Source organism: Anomaloglossus baeobatrachus, chromosome 2, assembly GCF_048569485.1.
Source record: "Anomaloglossus baeobatrachus isolate aAnoBae1 chromosome 2, aAnoBae1.hap1, whole genome shotgun sequence".
NCBI classification, from domain to species: domain Eukaryota; kingdom Metazoa; phylum Chordata; class Amphibia; order Anura; family Aromobatidae; genus Anomaloglossus; species Anomaloglossus baeobatrachus.
The window spans coordinates 330799655-330815796 of NC_134354.1; the positions used below are offsets into that span (position 1 = coordinate 330799655).

General features: G+C 47.5%; 1 protein-coding gene across 1 annotated transcript in view; it reads right to left on the bottom strand.

Annotated features, from left to right (window-relative positions):
• Positions 1-16142, bottom strand: part of FGR (FGR proto-oncogene, Src family tyrosine kinase) — an 895442-nt gene that overhangs the window by 547924 nt on the left and 331376 nt on the right. The window contains exon 2 of the mRNA XM_075333908.1: positions 13613-13655. The gene's annotated coding sequence lies outside the window, so the exon portion shown is untranslated. The remainder of the gene's footprint in view (positions 1-13612; positions 13656-16142) is intronic.

Here is a 16142-nt window from a genome sequence, read left to right on the forward strand (position 1 = left end):
ATATGTGGCTGTTATACACTTCAATGTCAAAGGCACAATATTTAATCATTTGTGACATGTAAATGTAGCGCCCCTGAAGCCATCAGAGAGCTACAAGGTTCTGCATCCTCACCAGGATGCAGGGTCTACTCCCTAGGTCCCCGGGAGACCAGTGCCGGTCACACAGAAAAACTCCAGGTAATCCCAGTTTTCCCCAACAATCCTCATACAATGATACAGGGCTAGGGCGGACCAATGGATGGCCACCTAGAGGTGGAGCCAGTCCAGTCCACTAGTTGACCAGGTGGGAGGGGCAGACTGTGGTCAGAGAGTCAGAGAGAGTCGAGGAGTGAAAGTGGACAGGAGGAGACGCACTGACAAGGAGTTGACAGTAACCTGGTGCCCACGAGGGTAGTTGCTGGTGGAGTACGGTGGAGTACTCCCAGAACTATGCACTAATGGGGTACAGGACCCTAGGACAGGCAGAAGCTCCAGGCAGGCCTGTTAACACCTGCACAGCAAAGGGATCATCAAGGACCTTGCTGACCCTAAAAATCCGAGACTGACTAGCAAAGAGAGAATCGGGGACAGGACCAGAGACTCCAACCCCAAGGGGTTCACACTACCGTCAGGCGGACAGCAATGGAAAAATCCCCGGATGTGGACCCCCAGTTGCTCTACGCCACGGGAACCCACCAACCGGAGACAGGTGCAGGGGAAGAAGGTACCAGATTACTAAACTGGCATTGGGACAAAGGGGACCTGAAAGTTAAACCAGCCGACCTCGGGTGACCAGTTACCACCAGCAAAAGTGTGTAAAAACCCAGTTGCACTAAAGCCTTGTGTAGGCTACCTTCTTCCGACACCCGTCGCATCACCCACCCTCTGGGGCCCGGCCCTGCTTGCGGAGGGCCCACCATCCAGGCTGCCATTAACACCAGCCCCAGTAGTGGACATTGGCAGCGGTGGTTCCATCCACATAGCTGCACCACCGCAAGTGGTGTCACTTGTGAACACTATTTTAATCCCCTTTACAAAAAGGGCCCAGGGCACGGAACCGGGCAACTGCCACCAAGGTGACATTCCCAAAATATACACTGCCCGGAACCGAGTTCCCCAAAACCCTGGGCATGACAACCCTTTTTCCTGGCGTCACAAACAGGATTGAACTGAACCCGGTCAAACCAGGTGACGTGTGCCTTTAAGATTGGGTTTTATGGACTGTGCTTTATTGCTTGAAACACCGCCGCCATTTTGCTGTGAAAAGTAACTGCGCCACAGCAGAGAAAAAGGCACGAAAAGAAACCCCGCCCACAACTCCTGTAAGCGCGGGCGGAAGGGGGCAGTAACCTAACCCGGAAGTTCCAGAAGTGCTCCAGTCCCGCGAGAGAGTGGGGAGAAAGACCAAGGGGGAACGGAAACATGCAGGAGCCTGATAGCGGGAATGCAGCGGGGTCTGCTCCGGTAGATCAAGCGGCAGCACCCGGAGCCGGAGCGGTAGTACCGATAATGCCGATCACCCTGCCGTATGTCCCCGGAGCGGCATGGCTGCCCCAATATGATGGCAAACTGGACGCCTTTCCCGGATTTAAAAAGAAAATATGCACCGAGTTGGACATGTATGCAATGACCGGTAAGCAGCAAGCGTTGTGCTGGGACAGCTAAGGGGTGCAGCAGAGCTGGAAGTAGAAACTTGGTCAGATGTGAATCGGGAATCTGTGCCCACCATCTTTGAAAAGTTAAAGACTGCTTTTGAAACACACAGAAGCAGAGTTGAGGATGGGATTTTATAACTGCAGGGAGAGATCCCAAGATAGCATCAGAGACTATGCGTTAAGGTTGCAAGCCGCACTACGGACTCTGAAACACATAGACCCCATCGATGACTTGGCAGATAACAAAATTATGGTTGAACAATTCCTGCACGGGTTGCAATTCTCCCCTTCTTCAACCATGGCAGCAGCTAATGAGCAGGCTGTGCCCCCTGGTGCTCCAAATGACTTGTGTTCTCAGGTACAGCAGCTGAGCAAGGATGTTGCTATGATCCTGAAAGTGATGCAGATCAAGCCGGAATCCAAGCCATTGGAGAAGATTCAGCTAGCCGACTGCCCTGAGGACGTCCCCACGATGCGAGGTAGGAGAATCCCATCGTCCAGAGGGAGGAGCAGCGACTGCTGCGACTCATCTGGACAACTCATATGCCGTTGTTGCAACAAAGCCGGCCATTTTGCACGCAGGTGTCCTTTAAACCGGCAAAACCTGGGGCCAGGATTAAGGAGACAAGGCCCAGCTGACTGGCGAGACTGGTATGTAGGAGGACGACCGATTCTGTCCATCACCCTGGACGGACTTCCAACTTCTGCATTGCTGGACACCGGCTCCCAGGTAACCACCATACCATATGTACTGTACAAAAGGTTTTGGTCAGATGTTGAACTTACCCGTCCGGACTTGGGCCTCACTATTTATGCTGTGAATGGACTACCAGTAACTCAAGTTTGGTTTAGGCCTCTTTCACACGTGCGTGCCTCCGGTACGTTTTTGGCAGTTTTCTCATGTACCGGAGACACGTATACACGTAAACCTAGGTATTCCTATGGTTTAGTACACACATTAGTATTTGTGCATGGAACATATGTCCGTTCCGTACTTCCGTGTGTCCGTGTGTTTCTCACGCCGACATGTCCGTTTTCTCTTTGGCATCACAGGTGTCACACGGAACGCAAACGTGTCACACATAACACACACGAACCACACGGATGTGTTACGTGTGACGCGCACTGGAGAGAAGACGTGTGTGTGAGAAAATAAAACAAACCTTTACTCACCTTCTCCTGCCCTGCAGTCTCTGCCGCTGATGTCACTTGCTGCCACTGCCGCTCATTATGCTAATTGAATATTCACTTCACTGCGGCCGGAAGCAGCAGCAGCAGGGAGTCTGCAGGAACGGAGACCGAAGATCAGCACCACGGACAGCGACACCAGGGACAAGTGAGTAGAATGTTCCTGTTCTCCGTGTGTTATCCGTGGTAACACACGTAGCCCATAAACACGGGTCACGGAGGGAAAACGCACCGCTGACATATCCATGAAAAATATGCGTGGTTTTTCACAAACGTAGGAAGCAACCATAAAAGTGAGGAGGGTAGAGTAAAGGGTGCTTTACATGCTGAGACATCGCTAGCGATAGCTAGCGATGTCGTGCACGATAGCACCCGCCCCCGTCGTTCGTGCGCCATTTGGTAATCGCTGCCGTAGCGAACATTATCGCTACGGTAGCGTCACACGCACATACCTTTTCAGCGACGTTGCTGTGACCGCCGAACAATCCCTCCTTCAAGGGGGAGGTGCGTTCGGCATCATAGCAATGTCACTGCGGCGTCACTAAGCAGCCGCCCAATAGCAGAGGATGGGCGGAGATGAGCGGGCGGAATATCCCACCCACCTCCTTCCTTCCTCATTGATGGTGGACGCAGGTAAGGAGATGTTCGTCGTTCCTGCGGCGTCACACATAGCGATGTGTGACGCCGCAGGAACGACGAACAACCATGCACCACCAACGATATTTGGAAAAGGAGTGACGTGTCAACGATCAACGATTTTTGACGTTTTTGCGATCGTTGATCGTCGCTCCATGGTGTCAGGCTGTGATGTCGCTAACGGCGCCTGATGTGCGTCACTAACGACGTGACCCCGACGATATATCATTAGCGATGTTGCAACGTGCAAAGTACCCTTTAAAAGGCCAAGGCTAAATTGTAGTTGAAACTGATGTAAATGACAGAAACCCACAGGCGATTCTGGGTCCCAATGTGATTGAAAACTGTTTATGAGAAGTGTTGTTTTTATAAAACCTATAAAACTACACTGGAAAGAATCAAACGAAAATTGATACAAAATTCATCTTTATTGAAACAATTAAAAGGATAATAAATTGCACAGCAGTATAGAATGAAGGAGTTGAAAAATGGCCTATAGAAAAATATAATGGCAAAAAAGATTCTACCTCTGTTTGTATATATTGACCTCAGACAATGTCAACAATTGATAATAAAAAATACCATTAAATTCATAATAAATTATGAAAAAAATTGCAAAATAATTATTTCTATGGTCTGATACAAATTATGCTACATGCTAATTTATGATAAAGACTTCATTCATATAAGGATAACAAAGGCATAATATAGTAGCAATGTGGGATAGATGGAAGGAAGATGGCAGATGAAAATAATAATAATATATATCAGGAGAAAAAATATATTAACCTGATAGTGAAATTAAAAATAAACTAAGAAATGCCAATAAATAAAGTATGCCATATTGCTACATATAAACACAGCCTTACCAAGGGGATAGCCTGACGCGTTTCGCCGTGGTTTTCTCCAAGGACGTAACAATAAAAGTGGGGAGGGTAGAGTTAAAGGGCCAAGGCTTAATTGTAGTCGAAACTGATGTAAATGACAGGAATCCGTGGATGATTCTGGGTACTATGATTGAAAACTGGTTAAGCGAAGTGTTGTTTTTACTCCAACAGATTGCTGAGACTGCAGGTGCTGGACAGCAGAAAGTCCTGCAGAGAGAAATTCGAGCCCTCCTGCAAAGACAACAGGTAACCCTGTCTGGTTGAGAGATTGGTAGTGTACAGGTAAGGCTATGTGCGCACTAGGCGTTTTTCGCGGCGTTTTTGCACGTTTTTCGGGTGCGTTTTTGTTCAGAAAACTACATGACTTTGCTTCACCAGCAAAGTCTATGAGTTTTCATTTTTGCTGTCTGCAAACAGCGTTTTTTTTTAGCTGCGTTTTTGTGGTGCCCACAAAAGCGCAGCATGTCAATAATTCCTGCGTTTTTCAGCCATTGAGTTCAATGAGATGTTCAAAAACGTAATGAAAAACGCAAATTGCAAATATAGCTGCGTTTCTATGACTAAAAACGCAGCTAAAAACACAAGGGGTACAGTGACGTATACAGGAAGAGGATTCCTTGTGTTGGTAAACACAGAAGCGTGAATCCTCCCGGTACCGCTACCGCTGCTTCCACCTACAGTCCGGCGCCATGTCCGCTCCTGTCCTGCGCCATGTCCGGACGGGAGGTGGAAGTAGCTGCAAAATCAAAAGTGAACAGTAGAAAAATAACCATCATACTCACCTGCCTGCAGACTCCCGGTACATGTCTGCTCCCAGCTCCTCTTCCCAATACCACCACCCTTGCTCCGGCTGTATGTAGACTCCCGGGACATGTCTGATCACTGCAGGACCTGCCGCTGATCAGCTGATGCAGTCACCTGACCGCATCAGCTGATCGTATAAGTCTGGCGGTGAGGCCGGCTTTTTACCGCCCGGCCGACTTAAATCATCAGCTGATGCGGTCAGGTGACTTCATCAGCTGATTACCGCCAGGTCCTGTAGCGATCAGACGGGAGTCTGCACAGAAGTGAGTAGTTTTGTTTTTTTTTTTTCTACTGATGCATCAGCTGATTGTATAAACGCCGTTTATACAATCAACTGATGTGTCATGTGATTCACATCCTTGAACCTCACACATCATCTGATCGCTTTGCCTTCCAGCAAACTGATAAGATGATATTGGATCCGAATTGGACGGCGCGGGACCCTTGACCCAGGATTACTGCGGGGGGGGGATCTTTAGTTCAATAAAGATGGAGTCACTAATTGTGTTGTGTTTTATTACTAATAAAAATATTTTTCTGTGTTGTTTTTTTTTATCTTTACTAGAAATTCATGGTGGCCATGTCTAATATTGGCATGACACCATGAATTTCGGGCTTAGGGCCAGTTGATAATACACAGCTAGCCCTAACCCCATTATTACCCAGCGACCCACCCGGCATAAGGGCCGCTGGAAGAGTTGGATACAACGCCAGAAGATGGCGCTTCTATGAAAGCACCATTTTCTGGGGCGGCTGCGGACTGCAATTCGCAGCGTTGGTGCCCAGAAAGCATGGGCACCCTGCGCTGCGGATTCCAATCCCTAGCTGCCTAGCTGTACCTGGCTGGACACAAAAATTGGGCTAAGCCCACGTCATTTTTTTTTAATTATTTCATGAAATTCATGAAATAATAAAAATAAAAAGGGCTTCTCTATATTTTTGGTTCCCAGCCAAGTACTGTAACGCCTGCCTGGATCCACAGACTCAGATGGGCTGTAAAGGGGAGGCTAGAGGGAAGCCACTCACCAAGTTTACCCCCAGAACCCTGAAACCCTTTAACCACTATACAGGGATTTGGAATTACACAGGACCCTGGAGATTACTACCTGTGGAAGGCTGCAGTCCGATGAGAGTAGTAGTCAGGCAGGGTCAAACCAGGAATTGCGTAACAGGGACAGAATCGGCAGGCAGTGACGTAGTCAGTAAACGTAGCAGAGGTCAGATCCGGGTCGGGCAGCAAGGTACAAAAACAGTAGGCAGAAGGGTAGTCAAAAACACGCAGAAGTCAACACAGGAATCACCAACAGAATAGGATGTAACAGGAGCCAGGAAAATCAGAACTATATCTGGCAGTAATCATGTGACAGGAGGGGAAATAAGAAGGGTGTGGTGTCTTCCCAATGGCTGTAGCTGAACGCTGGCAACTTCAGTTGGAAGACACATGCCACCCACAGTCAGCCAGCGGTACTGCAGATCCCAAGCTAACCCAGCCCAGTGGATGATCGAAGCCTGCGCCCACTGGTGCCGCTGGCATCGACTTCTCTCCCATCACCAGCACCATCCACGGCAGGAACACGGCGTTGCCTGGCGATCGGAGCAGAAGTTGCTGGAGCAGACTCCGGCGGTGACGTAACAAGTACAAATAGGCAGCTGGGGGTTGGGGGCAGCCGTACCTGCCTGCTGTACCTGGCTGGCATACAAAAATATGGCAAAGCCCATGGCGCTTTTTTTTTACGTTTTTGGGCAAAAAAACTCCTGCATACAGTCCTAGATGGAGGATACTGAGCCTTGTAGTTCTGCAGCTGCTGTCTGCTCTCCTGCATACACTAATGGAGAATGAAGGAGAACAGATTGAAGCAGGAAATTACATCAGATCTTTTTTTTTTTTCTTCACCAATCTTTAATGGCATTGTTCACTGATAAAAAAAACGCATAAAAACGTAGTGAACAAAAACGCAGCAAAACGCAGCCAAAAAACGCACCAAATCACAGTAAAAACGCATGCGTTTTTTTAATACATTTTGTGTTTATGTGCGTTTTGATTCCACAATAAAACGCCTATTGCGCACATACCCTAATAGACCCTGGTCCCATTGTGATACCTCCCAGAAGTGAAATGATGATCTGGTGTCGGGCGGCCATAGGCTTAAAGGGGCAGGACTACCAGGAGGTAGTGGAGCCCATCTAATCAGAAAATTGGACCACGGTTCTGACAGCCAGGGGAGTGGTTGATGTCCGCCGGGGAAGAGTACCCGTGTGAGTGTTCAATTGTGGGGAGGAGGAAACTAGATTGCCCAGGTACGCCACCATTGCCAAATTGTTCACAGTAACAGATGACTCCATCCAGACAGTGGAATCCCTGACCTCAGCAGAGCAGACAGAGGTTGACAACCCCCAAAAACAGTTAGAGGACTGGTGCCAAGAGCTGCATGTAGGTACTGATTCCACTCCTACACATCAGAAACACGAGGTTTACAGGGTAGTACAGGAATATGAGGAAGTCTTTAGCAAACATTCACTAGACTTTGGAAGGTACACCATCACATACCCACAGGGAATCACCCTTCTATTAAAGAAAGATACAAACCTATACCACCTAAGAATTACCAGTGTGCCAAAGAGATGTTAAGGAACATAAAGGAGGCTGGGGTTATCAGAGACAGTTGCAGCCCCTGGCCAGCTCCATTGGTTCTAGTAAAGAAGAAGGGTGGCACCATGAGGATGTGTGTGGATTATAGGCAGATCAACCAGATAACACACAAAGATGCCTATCCACTACCCCATATAGAAGAATCCCTGGCTGCATTGAAGGCTGCTAACTACTTTTCTACCCTAGATCTCACCAGTGGCTACTGGCAAGTCTCTGTTGCAGAAGAAAATCGGGTGAAAACTGCATTTGCCACCCTGATGGGATTGTAAGAGTTTATCAGTATGCCCTTTGGACTCTGTTGTCTGGGACACCGCAATATCGAGACAGTACTGCTCTATATGGATGACGTGATCGTTTACTCGAAGACTTACGAGGACCATCTGGAACATCTGGCTGAGGTATTTGAGGCATTGTCCAGGTATGGAATGAAGTTGAAACTGTCAAAGTGCCACCTGTTGAAACCCAGGGTCCAATACCTTGGACACATTGTCAGCCCAGAGGGAGTGGCACCGGTTCCAGAAAAGATTACTGCAATCAAGAATTGGCCAAGACCAACCACTGTCAAAGAAGTCTATCGGTTCCTGGGCCTGGTAGGATACTATAGGAGATTCAATAAGGGCTACACGAAGATGGCAGCGCCTCTACAGGAACTCCTGGTTGATCACACCACAAAGGGTAAAAGTTCTGGACCTCCATTCGAATGGGGTGAAAGGGAAGAAAACTCCTTGATATAGATGAAGTTGGCCCTGACTGGCGATGAGATCCTGGTGTATTCGGACTACAATCTACCCTTTGTGCTGTACACTGATGCCAGCAACGTGGGATTGGGAGCTGTGCTATCCCATGTGCAGAACGGTAAAGAGAGAGTGATTGCCTATGCAAGCAGGAAGCTTCGTCCTATGGAGAGGAACCCTGAGAATTACAGTTCCTTTAACCTGGAGTTCCTGGGCTGTCACAGAGCAGTTCAAACACTACCTGGCAGTCGCGAAGTTTACCGTTTTCACGGATAACAAGCCTCTGACCCACCTGAATACAGCAAAATTGGGTGCACTGGAACAACGCTGGGTGGCTCGACTAGCAAATTATGATTTCACCATCAAATATAGGGCTGGCCGCAAGAATGCCAATACAGATGCATTATCCAGGATGCCTCACCTGCCAGAGGAGGGAGAAGATGTGGATGAGTTGGAAGAGATTGAGTTGCCAGCTTTCCACCGCCCTGGCACCTCCCAGTACCAGCAAGCCTATAACAAGCACCAAGAGGCTGCATTAAACCCGTTACCTCATCATGGTTGAAAGGAAACCCAGGATGGTGACCCTGCGGTAAAGTTGGTCAAGGAACTGATCACCCAACCAGATTCACATTTGGGACCTGATGCTCCACCTAAAGCTTAACAGTTGTGGAAAGAAAGAAGCAAGCTATGCATCCACCGAGGTAAACTATGCAGAAGTGTTACCAACCCTAAAACTCATGAGTATATCAAGTGGTGATACCCAGAAGCCACATCCAGATGGTGTTAGAAGCCTACCATGATAGAGCAGGACACTTTGGCTGGAAAAAGTTGGAAGCATTGCTGCGAGACAGATTCTATTGGATTGGAATGAGGAACTCCATGGAAAACAGGTGCAGAAACTGTGGCCCCTGTGCCTTGAGAAGAAAGGACTGTGAGAGTCAAAAGGCACCACTGCAGCCTATTATTGCCAAACAGCCCTTGGAGCTTGTAGCCCTGGATCATGTGAAACATGCCCGAACAATAGTGGATCATTACTCCAGGTTCTTAGTGGTCATCCCAGTCAAGGACTTAACAGCAAACATTGCAGCAAAAGCCTTTCAAGCACATTTCTGCAGACCACATGGATACCTGAACAGGTATTAACGGATCAGGGACCTGCATTTGAAGCTGAGATATTCCAGGAGTTCTGCAACCTGTACGGATGAAAGAACATTCGTACCACCCCTTACCATGCACAAACCAATGGCATTTATGAAAGGATGAATGAAATCGTCATTTAATTACTAAAGACTCTTGCACTAGAGGAAAGAAATCTGTGGCCAAAGAAGCTACCAGACCTATTGGATATCTACAATAACATCCCAGTAAGTTCAACAAACTGTGTGCCAGCATATCTCATAAGAGCGAGACCTGGAAGGCTACCAGTTGATCTTGAAATGGAAGTCATCATGCCAGAGCTGGATTCATCAGAGAGTGACTGGAATACTACTTGTCAAGTGCAGTACAAGAAGATACAAGAATGCGTTGAAAAGAGCTTGAACCAGATTCAAGAAAAACAAGAGACGGACTTCAACAAGAAAGAAAAAGCTGATGCTTTACCACCAGGAGAAGTAGTACTGAAAAGAAAGAGAAGATTTCACAAACTCGATGATCAGTGGGAAGCAGAACCCTACATAGTGCTACCTTCTAACACAAAAAAGAAAACTTGTGTAATTATCAATCATCAAGGAAAAAGTACATCTACAGTATCCAGGGACCATTTAAATAAATGTCAAGAACAATTAAAACCTCAAGAAGAGATTTCCAGTATACCAGAAGTGCAAGAACCAAAAGAAGAGGTGATACACACAATACTTAGAGATTTTCCTGAAAACTAGCCTCAATACAACGAAGCCATAATTGTACCAGTGATTACGTTCCCACAACCAGTGGAGAAAGTCATTCAAGAAGGAGTAATCTCAGCTCCAGAAGAAATACCTGCTCTAGCAACACCAGAGGAGCCTACAAATGGTACACTCAGAGACCATCAAACCAGAAGATTGAGGAGTGACAGACAAACACTTAGTTCACTTAGAGACACTAGAGTGACACAGACACCACATACCAGAGCTCCACAAAGACAAGTTGACATACCAGGGTTATGTAGGTCTACCCGTAGCAACCTAGGTCAATCTCTGCTCAGGTACAGAAAATAAGGTGTACAAAATAAAATGTAAATATGTAAAAATGAAAATGTTGATTTAAAACTGCTTAATGAATGTTTTGAAAATGGACAATTGAAAAAAAAGTTTACCAGTTTTGTATTTTTGATAAAAATGGACCCAGGCTGCAGGACTGGCAGCAGCCAAAAACGCTCACCTTGTTAAAAGTTGCACCAGTTGTGTATCACCAGAGTACCACCAGTGGACCCTGTTAAAGCACCGCCACCAGGAGAGGCCGGGTGCAGGAAAGGTCTGGGACAGAGATGGTCCAGACCTGGTCCCCAACGGAATCGGTGACTTGCCTCCTTACTGGGTTCTGGGACCAGGACCTTTGGGTGGTGGGTGCAGGGAGGGGTACTCCAGTTAAAGCAACATTAAAGTGATGAACCTCCCCTGCGTGGGAAGACCTGTTATGTTATTTGTGTGAAAAATAAAAGTGTAACCAGCTTCACTTGCAGCCCTAGGACGTGCTGGAATTAACCAAGGGGGAATATAGCACCCCTGAAGCCATCAGGGAACTACAAGGTTCTGCATCCTCACCAGGATGCAGGCCCTACCCCCTAGGTCCCTGGAAGACCAGGGCCGGTCACACACAAAAACATCAGGTAATCACAGTTTTCCCCAACAATCCCCCATACAATGGTACAGGGCTAGGGTCGGACCAATGGATGGCCGCCTAGAGGTGGAGCCAGTCCAGTCCACTAGTTGACCAGGTGGGAGGGGCAGACTGTGGTCAGAGAGTCAGACAGAGTCGAGGAGTGAAGGTGAACAGGATGAGACGCACTGACAAGGAGTTGACAATAACCTGGTGCCCAGGAGGGTAGTTGCCAGTGGAGTACGGTGGAGTACTCCCGGAACTACGCATCAACGGGATACAGGACCCTAGGATAGGCAGAAGCTCCAGGCAGGTCTGTTAACACCTGCACAGCAAGGGGACCATCAAGGAACTTGCTGAAAAATTCGAGACTCAGTAGCAAAGGGAGAACCGGGGACAGGACCAGAGACTCCAACCCCACAGGGTTCACGCTACCGTTAATTGGACAGCAGTGAAAAAAACACTGGACTGGGACCCCCAGTTGCTCTATGCCATGGGGACCCACCAACCGGAGACAGGTGTAGGGGAAGAAAGTACCAGATTATTAAACTGGCACTGGGACAAAGGGGACCTGAAGGGGAAACCAGCTGGCCTTGGGTGACCAGTTAACAGCAGCAAAAGTTATTAAAAACCCAGTTGCACTGAACCCTTGTGTAGACTACCTTCTTCCGACACCCGTCCCATCACCCACCTTCTGGGGCCTGGCCCTGCTTGTGGAGGGCCTACCATCCAGGCTGCCATTAACACCAGCCTCAGTAGTCGAGATTGGCAGCGGCAGCTCCATCCACATAGCTGCAAAACCGCATGTGGCGTCACGAGTGAACACTATTTTAATCCCCTGTAAATACTTCCCCTTTACAAAAAGGGCCCAGGGCACAGAACCGTGCAACGGCCACCAAAGTGACATTCCCAAGATATACACTGCCCGGGACCGAGTATCCCATTACCCTGGGCGTGACACATATATTGCCTATTTTCAAGTTCACCTTGGTGATCAAGACACGAATTGGGCTCCTTATATTGTGTGTCATAACTGTGAGGAAATGCTTCGTGACTGGACAAAATGAAAAAAGCAATTGTGTGCATGAGGCTTCTGAAATCTCAGTCTATGCTGATACTGTAAAATGCAGCTTTTAATTTGCATAAAACTCATTAAAAAACACTGCAAAAATGCAACATATGAACATAGCCTTAGGGCGGCTTTGCACACTATGACATCACAGGTGCGATGTCGGTGGGGTCAAATCCTGGACTGGATCCGGCGTCACTTGCGATGTCGTAGTGTGTAAATCCTAGATGATACGATGAACGAGCGCAAAAGCGTCGTTATTGTATCATCGGTGCAGGCTCCGACATTTCCATAATGCTGGTGCTGCGACAGGTACGATGTTGTTCCTCGTTCCTGCGGCAGCACACATCGCTGTGTGAGAAGCCGCAGGAGCGAGGAACATCTCCTACCTGCCGCCAGCCACAATGCGGAAGGAAGGAGGTGGGCGGGATGTTTACATCCTGCTCATCTCCGCCCCTGCGCCGCTATTGGTCGTCTGCCGTGTGACGTCGCTATGACGCCGCACGACCCGCCCCCTTAGGAAGGAGGCGGGTCGCCGGCCAGAGCGACGGTCGCAGGGCAGGTGAGTGCATGTGAAGCTGGCGTAGCGATAATTTTCACTACGCCAGCTATCACAAGATATCGTACCTGCAACGGGGGCGGAGACTATCGCGTGCGACATTGCAGCATCGGCTTGCGATGTCGCAACGTGCAAAGCCCGCCTTAGGATTAGTTAGGAACTTAGGACAAATAAAAGAGGATGACATTTGTAGTGGAAAACCTCTTTAAGGGGACTAAAAAATAATAAAAAATGAAATAATAAAACACTGAAAATTTGTGTATCACCATATTCTATAGAAGGGTGATCTGTTAAAACATAAAATTAATTAACCTAATCTGTAAATGTTGTGATGAGAAAAAAAGCTAAAAAAGCCAGAAATCAGTTTTTTTTTTTCAGTTAATGTACCACCCTAAAAATACAGTAAAAAGCAATGAAAACGTCATATATATACACCGGCACGGTATCAGTGAAAATGTCAGTTAACCACATTAAGTATGTAGTATCAATGCTCCTACAGAAGTCTAATATATCAAAATCTAATAAAATTAAATAACCCGATCAATAAACACCATAAAACAGAATAAAACTCTGAATGCCAAAAATGGCATTATTTTTCAGTCACCACAACTCATTAATCAATACAGTGAAAAGCAATTAAAATATCCATACATACCCTAAAGTGGTATCATTGAAAACGTTAGCTCACACAGCTTTATCTGCAAAAAATGAAAAACATTATGGGTCTTGGAAAATGGCGACACAAACAAATTTCTTTTTCTTTTTTACAAACATCTACATTTTTGTCATCACTTAAATTAAAAAACTTTGCAAGTTTGGTATCAACATAATGAATAATCATACTGACCTGCATAATTATATTCACGGGTCATTTCTACCATATAAAAAAACTATGTAAAAACTAATCAAAACACAATGGTGGAATTACAATTCTTTTCCCCATTTCATCTTACTTGATTTTTTTCCAATTTTCCAGTATATTTTAGAGGAAAAAGAATGATATTCAAAACGACAAATCTTCTCACAAAAAAACAAGCCTTCATACATCTCCTAAAGAAAATAAAAAGTTATAGCTTTTTGAAAAGGAAAAGGAAAAAACAAAAATGCAAATTTAAAAATTAAATTGCTCTGGTTAAATGAAAAGTGTCTAGACAAGAGGTGTAGCTCACAGGAAGTGCTTTGGCTTAAAATTTTCACATCTCACCACTATTTTGGCATGAAATCTTAGGGCGCGTGCCCACGATCAGTGTTTGCAGCATTTTGGATGTGCATGCTTCAGCTGAGTCCAAAACGCTGCGTTGTACAGTACAAGCATAGTGGATGGATTTCTAGAAATCCAGTGCCCACTGTGCTTGTTTTTTCCGCAGTAAACACTGACCTGCGGAGCGGCTTTCCAGACTTTAGCATGTAAATTGTTTGCTGCGGAATCACATGCGTCCTCCGTAGGGAGAACACAAGCAGGAGACCACAGCACACTGAACCCTGATCATGGGTACTGACAGCTGTGGTCTCCTCCGATGTCCTGCGGAGGAGACTCGCGGCCTTGCAGGTCAGAACCTGCCACGTCCAGGATGCAGTGAGTCCTGATCATGGGCACATACCCTTAAGGGCCATTTACACGCTGTGACATCGCTAACGATATATCGTCGGGGTCACGGTGTTTGTGACGCACATGCGACATCGCAGCGTTTGACAGGCTGGAGCAACCTTAAACAATCGCAAAAGAGGCAAAAATCGTTTGTCTGTGAGAGGTCGTTTATTTATTAAAAATCGTTGTCTGGTCAGTAGCGATGTTGTTCCTCATTCCTGCGGCATCACATCGCTACGTGTGACACCGCAAGAACGACAAATATCTCCTTACCTGCATCCACCGGCAATGAGGAAGGAAGGAGGTGGGAGGCATGTTCCAGCCGCTCATCTCCGCCCCTCCTCTGCTATTGGACGGCTGCCGTGTGACATCGCTGTGACGCCGCATGAACCGCCCCCCTTAAAAAGGAGGTGGTTTGCCGGCAGCAGGGATGTCACAGGGAAGGTAAGTCCGTGTGACGGGTGTTAGCAATGTTGTACACCACGGGCAGCGATTTGCCCGTGACGCACAACTGACGGGAGCGGGTACGCTTGCTAGCAATATCGGTACCAATATCGCAGCGTGTAAAGTACCCTTTAGTCTAACTCCAAAGGACGGCAACTTGTATACTGTAACATGTTTAGTAAGAAGCACCAAAGCCATCACAACGCATGTACCACTGTGATACACTTAGCATATTTGCCTGGTTATACCTAAAGGCTATGTGCGCACTAGACCGTTTTTCCCGCGGATTTACCCGCGGATTTGCCCCGGAAATTTCTTGAGAAATGTCTGCAATCTTTGTGCAGACATTTCCCATGAAATTCAATGAGAAAAAAAAATAGCTGTGCGCACTGTGCGGATTTTTCTCAAGAAAATTTCTTGAGAAAATTTTCTCGAGAAACTTTCTTGAGAAAATGTGCATGTCCATTAATTTCCGCAGGTACCGGGGGTATTCCGGGGGTATTCCGCAGGTAGCAATGATGTGCGGTATACCACCGGAATAGCCGCGATTTACCTGCGGTAATGCCCATCGCTGCCTGCGGTTTTGCAGGAAGCGATGTCATTATGCCAGGAAGAGGAGCAGAGGAAACACACGTCGCACTCCCTGGACGCCGCACAGAAGCACTTCCGTGCGACCTCCAGGTGCCCGTGCAGTGTGTGTCCTGCTCCGGCCTCGCGGCTGCCTGCACTGCAGGGTGTCAGTGTCTGCCCGCAGTGTCAGCAGCCTGTCACGCTGCAGCGCAGGCAGACACGGACATCCTGCAGTGCTGGGAGCCGCGGGGATGACGATCGCTGCTGTCTGGAGGTGAGATCATTACCTGCTGTGACGATCTCCTGCCTCCTGACGTCAGCGCTGTCACTGCTGTCTAGGGCCGACTCGCGAGCGGCCCGAGACTGTCACTAGCGGTGACGTCACGGGCTCTCGCGATAAGTCAGTGACAGCGCTGACGTCAGCAGTACAGGAGATGATCACAGAAGGTAATGATCTCATCTATGCTCCTGATGGCAGCGCTCGTCATCCCCTGCAGTGACCTGAGCTGACCTATTGATGTTAGCTCAGGTCACTGCATTGCTCTCCCAGCCAATGGGGAACATTCTGTTCTTCATTGACTGG